Source organism: Vicia villosa, linkage group LG1, assembly GCF_029867415.1.
Source record: "Vicia villosa cultivar HV-30 ecotype Madison, WI linkage group LG1, Vvil1.0, whole genome shotgun sequence".
Classification (NCBI taxonomy): domain Eukaryota; kingdom Viridiplantae; phylum Streptophyta; class Magnoliopsida; order Fabales; family Fabaceae; genus Vicia; species Vicia villosa.
Window position 1 is genome coordinate 70665883 of NC_081180.1, and position 8048 is coordinate 70673930.

General features: G+C 30.9%; 1 pseudogene; it reads left to right on the forward strand.

The window, feature by feature from the left end:
- Positions 1 to 2619: 2619 nt before the first annotated feature.
- Positions 2620 to 4983, forward strand: LOC131609065 (alpha-L-arabinofuranosidase 1-like; annotated as a pseudogene).
- The last annotated feature ends 3065 nt before the right edge of the window (positions 4984 to 8048 follow it).

Consider the following 8048-nt stretch of genomic DNA (forward strand, 5'->3'; position numbering starts at 1 on the left):
TTGCATCCATGGTTTACCATGGGCTCTTAATTGCTTTGCTCGTTTTGAAAAGAAATATAGAAGAAGAGACAAGGACTTTAGCTCGTAAATGAGCGTAGCCTTGAAAATGTTTAGGAAAAAAATTTAAACCAGAGCATGCAATTAAGGGCAAATTACCTTGATAGTTGATAAAAAAGATTCTTTTAGCCTTTCAGGGTGAAAGGGTCTATCCATGCCATAAGAGGGCAGGAAGCCTTTCATTTGGAGGTTGAAGGGTCATCGCATTATCGTTCGCCATAAGACTGGCCCATGCCATAGAGAGGCAGGTAGTCTAAGGGAAGGATCAGAATAGCCTTTCGTTTAGGCAGCCAGAGGATACCTCAGCCTTTTCGTAGGCAACTTCCGAGGGTCGAGATCATTTTTTTAGTGTATCGAAGGCAGTATCATTAGGGACCATGATCTTTAATCGAGGCAACAGGGTTGGGGTATCCTCGTATTCGAGGGACTGACTATTCTGCAAGAAAACACAAGGCAACAAGGCAACAGGCAACAGGCAACAGAGAGGTTTACCTAAAAGTGTGCGTGTGTGCACCAATCACGTGATTTGATTCAGAAATTTATCTTATAATTAATTGTTCTAGGTTCAATTCGAGGTTATCACTCCCTAAATTACTAACCACGCAGTAAAATAATATAACAGTTTTAAGTGCCTTTAAGGCCACACAATACAACCAGGGAACAGTTACATAATAATATGGGGAAGGGAACAATGAAACCAGCGGGTTTGACATAAGTAATAATTAGGCATAAAAATAAAAGAGTTCAGAGTTCTAGGGTTACCGACTATTGAGCTTTGACAATTGGCAAACCCTAAGAGGAAGAAATAAACAGAAAATAGGGGTGAGTGCATTATCGGTTCCAAATGCGGGTATGGTTAACCCTAATAAAAAAATAAAAATAAAAATAGAAAAAGGTAAAAGAAACTTAGCTTCGATTGATGAAGGTCGATGGGCAAAAATTTGCTTGAGTATTAAGCATTGACCCTGATCATTAAAGAAAAGAATAAAAAGTAAGTGTAGGAGAAGTTCATTGACAGCGGGAATTAAGCCCTAAAAATAAATAAAAGGTAAAAGAAAATTTAAATAAGAAAAGGATAGAACTTAGCTTTTGTGAAAGGCGTGGCGCGCAATCGGAAGATGTCTGATGACAAACCCTTATGTTCCAGTGTGGCTCGCCTCTGAGGTGTATGGTGGACGCTTAATCCTGATGCGTTGGATTTATTGGATGCTGGATCTGATGGTCTTAGCGTGAGGCTGTATGGGGTGTGCCTGTGCCTGAGACGCATTGGATTACGCTGAAACTTGGAATTAAAATGAAGAGGCCTCACCGGGAATTGAACCCTGGTTTGTAAGAACAACAGACACTTCTAGCAGCCAAGCGTGCTGGCTTCAGATAGTGATAACTACACGCTTCACAAATGATATATACGAATAATAAAAAAATAAAATTTTAAAACGACACATGTTTCGCGTCCAGGAACACGTTCGTCTTCTTCGTGAAGACTGATTATTTTTGCTACGAATCACAGGTGGGTTTGCTGCGATTCTCTTCCCTAGCCGATACCTGCACTCAATCATCTCACACCACACAACATATAAATGGCAAAAAAAATACATGGTTTAATTGCAAATTGCATGCCGAACACAATGGTGTTCTTAATTTGGCCCAATTTAACCTCAATTCAGAATTCCCAAATTGAAGCTCAAGAACCCTAATCATGGTGTATTCTTTAACCTGCACTTATAATTAAATTAAACGATCCAGAAAGCATCATAACATCATTCTAACCATGAATATATGATCAAAATCTATTGAAAGCGCATGTATGCATGAGTTTGATCTCAATGTTTTTTAAGACAAACCGTGGGCGATATAGCGATGATACTGGACGTGTGCGACCTTGCAGATGATTCAAACGTCTTCAGCAAACATCCAAGATGCAAAATCAACCCTTAACAAGCTTTGAAATTCGCTGTAGTTCAGAGTACGATGTTGATTTTTTTGGAGAATTTTGCAAGATTCACTATGGTTCCTTTGGCTGCAAAACCGTGTCAAAAAACCTCCCTAGGGATCTGCACTTGTTGTTCTTATCTAAAAGAAGCATTTAGGGTTATAAAACTAGGAAAAATCTTGGTGATTTGCTTGATAGAAATTTGATTGAACTTTGAATTCAAACTTTCTAAACTTGCTCCAATTTCAATCTTTTTTCTTCAATAATGTCTTGCACGAAATTATATTAATAATAGCACTTAAATGATGATTTAGTTTGGTTAGAACCAAAATAAAATCAATCTTTTCTATTTTCTTTCCAAATATTTGATTAATATTGACTTTTTAATGAATAAAAATTCATATAAAATCAATTAATCATCAATAATTCGTGGCATGGAGATTGGAGCTTCTAATTTACAAGTTTCATTTGTTGGATCTGATAATGGTATCAAATTAGCGTCAACCAAAATAAGGTTATATATAATTCTATTTCTTTAATTTATTTTTTGAAACAACATCTTGTTCATTATGTTATTATTATAAAACTAAAATAAACCAATTATTGAGTTAATAATGAATGATTATCAGATCTTCTGGAGTCAATGTTACAAAGTGGAGTAAAATGGAAACAATTCTTGAAGCTAAAAGTACTAATCACAATTCAAATCTACAAATAACAACAACCAAAAAAGGAGTATTATGGTTAGATCAGGTCTCAGCCATGCCTTTAGATACATATAAGGTATACTATGCATAAAATTATATTTATATTATTTATTTATTCATTTTAGATTATTTTTAAAAAAAAATCTCTTTTATAAGAATTTATCTCATTAATCATTATTGGACACAGGGTCATGGTTTTCGAAATGACCTTTTTCAAATGGTGGCAGATTTAAAGCCAAAAACTTTTAGATTTCCAGGTATGATACAATATTATTGAATTGTAATCATTTTGAATAGTAATTTCTTTAATGGAAAATTTTGATTCATATTAATCTTTTTGGTATGATACAATATTATTGAATTGTAATCATTTTGAATAGTAATTTCTTTAATGGAAAATTTTGATTCATATCAAATATTTTTTTTTTTGAGATTTCACTAAGTGACAAAATTATAATATATTTTGTTTTCACAGGTGGTTGTTATGTTGAAGGAAATTATCTAAAAAATGCATTTAGATGGAAAGATACAGTTGGAGCATGGGAAGAGAGACCTGGCCACTATAACGATATGTGGAAGTATTGGACCGATGATGGATTTGGTTATTTTGAAGGGCTTCAAGTAATTTTTCTTTTTAAATATTAAATAATTTTCTTTTCAAATTAAAAAAATATTAATTATTTTTTGTTTATTAAACAGTTATCAGAGGATCTTGGTGCATATCCAATATGGGTGTTTAATAATGGTATTAGTCATCATGATGAAATTAATACGTCTGCAATTTCACCATTTGTACAAGTATAATTTTCTTAATATTATTTTTTTATTATCTAAATGGTATTCGTAATTTTAATTAATTGATTTATTTATTGTTATTTATACTTTATTTATCATTAATTTATAGGAAGCTCTAGACGGTATTGAGTTTGCTATAGGTTCCCCTAAATCACAATGGGGTTCTCTTAGAGCTTCCATGGGACATCCAAAGCCATTTGATTTGAGATATGTTGGAGTTGGAAATGAAGATTGTGGTAAATATAACTATCAAGGAAATTACCTCGAGTTCTATAAAGCTATAAAACATAGATATCCTGATATTTAGATTATCTCAAATTGTGATGGTTCTCAATATCCATTAAATCATCCCGCGGATCTTTACGATTTTCATGTAATAATATTGTTGATTTAATTATTAATTTATTTTTTAATTATTTTTTATAATTATTACATTTGAATTTAGGTTGAGTAACTTACATGTTATTATTGTTAATACTTTTTTCAATTATTAGATTTATACAAATTCTAAGGACATGTTTTCCCAATATACAAAGTTCGATAAAGCACCACGATCTGGTCCAAAGGTTTGATTATTAAATGTATTTATTCATTTATTTTAAAAATAATGAATTAATTTTTTTTAGAAGGATGACTAAACATTTAAAATTTTCTTGGTATAGAAATTTTTTTCATGATTTATAATTGTATTTTATAGGCATATGTTAGTGAGTATGCTGTTTGGAGGGAAGATGCAGGTAATGGAAGCCTTTATGCAGCTGTGGCTGAAGCTGCATTTCTTATTGGACTTGAAAAAAATAGGTTAGGTTTTATTATATATAACATTTTTCATGATATTTAATTAATCAAGTTTGTGTTTTTTGAGCTAAATTTTAATCATTTTTCAATTTTCTACAGTGATGTCGTCAGCATGGTTGCCTATGCACCCCTCTTTGTAAACACAAATGACAAATAGTAATTTTCTAATTTCTTATTATTTAGTTTTATTTATCATTTATATATGTAAGGAAATAGATGATTTATTTAATTTATTTTCTATATATCAAACAGTTGGACACCAGATGCAATTGTATTCAACTCTTATCAAAATTATGGAACTCCAAGTTATTGGCTCCAACAATTTTTTATTGATTCTAATGGATGAAAAGTGATGCTTACATCCTTGAATAAAATGGATGAAAATTCTTTCTTGGAACCAACAAAGGTGCACTTTATTTTTTTTAACACATTATGTAATTTGTCATATGTATATATTGTGATTTTTTAAATGAATTTATTTATGTTTTAATTTAAATTTTTAATTTGATAAGCTATTTTAATTTAAGGTTAATCAACATTGATTAAATAAAAATATTTTGCTAATACATAATTTTGTTTCATTTTTTATATGGACAGATTGTGCCCAAAAGAACTTCACTTGAAAATGCAAGCAACGACATGAATGTTGAACTTGCTCCCTATTCAATTACATCATTTGACTTATTAATTTAAAACACTATGGTGGAGTGTTTTTAGAAGGAATAGATGGAAGAAATGTATATATTTCTATTTCTATTAAATAAAGTATTTCTCGGTTTATCATCCATATGCACTGTATATATTTCTATTTGTTTTCATTCTTGAATTTTAATATCAAAATATTGTTTATCGTATAAATACGGTGAACTGTATTTTTTAAATTATTTTCTAAATAATACATATATATATATATATATATATATATATATATATATATATATATATATAAATTATTTTTCAAAATTATTTTGTAACACAAATATAAAATGTACCATTAACTAATTTCATCACTGCATTAACTACAAAATGTAGGTTGATAACCACCTCTATGTCATTAACGAATAAAAAACATAATATTAACCATTTTTATATATATTAAATTATATAATATCTTGACCAATCTTTACACTCTATTAACCAAACTTATTTTATTACTTAAGACGTTTTTATATTTAAATATTCATTAACAAAAACTAATCAATCTTATACATATCACTAATCATTGTTAATTTACTATGTAAGAGTTTGTTTTTTAATTTCTTGACACTCGATAACCCAGTTATAATCTATATTAATCAATTTTATAACACTCAATTAACCAATTTTGCTTTCCTTGTTTTTAATGTCAAAACACATTGACTAAATTATATATTGTTACTAATCAAATTTTTACACATCATGAACCATAGTTATAATCTATATTTAATTACTTAAGACGTTTTTATATTTAAATACTCATTAACCAAATTATGATATGTATTAATCAATCTTATACTTATCACTAATCATAGTTAATTTACTATGTAAGAGTTTATTTTTAATTTCTTGACACTCAATAACCCAGTTATAATCTATATTAATCAATTTTATAACACTCAATTAACAAATTTTGCTTTCCTTGTTTTTAATGTCAAAACACATTGAATAAATTATATGTTGTTACTAATCAAATTTTTACACATCATGAATCATAGTTATTTTTGAAGAGAGAGAAAAATGTAACACCTCAATTCTACCCAAGCTGTTAGATACAAATATCAGAGTATAAAAGTTAAATTCATATAAACAATTAGGGTATTGCACTTAAGGAACCACCTCACCAAAAATAACATTCTCGCAAAAGATGCGTAACACAAATAATCAAAGAGGAAAGATTCTCTTAAACACTTGACAGTATTCATATGTGTATATATATATATATATATATATATATATATATATATATCGGTAAACAGAATATCCACAGTATTCCTCCAAAATACAATATATGATAAGGTATCCAAAATATCAAATATACTTCAAAAGGATCCTATAAGCATCATCTACAAAATAAGTGTTCAATCCCCCCTAAGTGTTACGTATCACGAGCGGACGACACCAAAACGGACGACCACTAAAAGAGCACCTACACTTGCGGATCACCTGCACATTACCCACGAGTAGGTAACATTAAAGCAGAAGGGTGATAATATAATTTATAATGAAAAAGTATGATAAATATAGTAATGCCAACAAGTATCATCAAGAATCATACAACAAGGTAATCCACTAAGTCAACCACAATCAATGTATGAACAATGCAATAAATGAGTGAGAACATAATGGTAAAGACAGATAGTGATGAATGAGACTCGACTATGCATATGCATGTGGTACCCAAATCCGGAGTAAACTCCTCATTGTCATTATGACAAATACACCTTGCCGAGAATTATGCTGGGACTTCATTCCACTCAGGAAAGTACATCGTTGTCGAGCAATAAGCTACGACAAACCGTCATCGAGCATTTACTCCCCACTGAAGATCTCTTGCCACTCAAGCTAATGTACCGTTACCGAGCATTAAGCTCCCACTGGTAACCAATGCCACACGAGCCACCTGTTAACAGCATTCCGCCATTAACGTATTGAAATGTTATGCTGTGCACACAAACAACTCGGTTCACCAAATTGAGCGGGACTGCACTCCAAGGGAAAATTAGCACAAAGTTTTATTCCAACAGTTAGTCTAAATGTGCGTTAAATCTGTCCAAAATGATAATTTAACGCCAGGGTTAATTTTCCTAAATAGTCTATCTAATTAGATATCCAACATTATAAGGTTCGCGTTAAACGGTTAAACGAGTCGGAAGTTAGGTATTTTCGAAGTTGGAAATCTTTCTCCTTCAGACTCAATGGTAACCATGTCATATTATACATGTTAGAATATCAATTTTTTACCATAAATCATTGGCATAAAACAATTCTCTTACTTCACTATATAATAGAGCATTGGAAGAGCTTTCCCACACTTCCAACAGCGCCTAATTCCGAGTTACGGAACTCAAGTTATGCTATTTTCAAATTCTGCATTTTTTTCCAACTCAATCTCAGGAAATCGATTTCCAATATGGGGGAATCGATTTCCTACATGCAGAATGCCTAGAAACCCCATTTTCTAATAGCATACAAACATCATACATACACATTATATAGTAGAAGTAGCATGTATATCTACATTATCACAACATGCATCATGAATTTCTCATATCAAAACCCCATTTTTCCCAATTCATGCAATCCCCATTAAAACCCCAAGTCTCTAACTAGAGACTCATCTTGAAAGAGATAAAGATGGAGCTGGACAACAAAAAGATGATGATAAGGTCAAGATTGTGACAGATTGTGGTGCATGCAAGAGCTTGATGAAAGCTTTGTGGAGCTTCCTTATTCCTTTCCCCTTTCATCCATGTTTTCCTCTTCTTTCCTCAACAAATCAGAATTTTGTTTTCTTCCCAATTAGAAATGTCAACACTAATAAACCTTAGTTGACTTAGTTAAGAGGTGAAAGGTCCATGATACCCCTAATTCCTTTATTTAGTTAATTTCCCAATTATGCTAAATAATAGTATTTCTAGTAATTGCCCAATAATAATCTTAACCATATTATTTAGTGATAACTATTATGTGAAAATTATAACGAAAACCCCCTTTTTTTAATTATCCGTTTATAACCATCTTTCTAACGAAAACCCCCTCTTTTTAATTACCTAATTTCG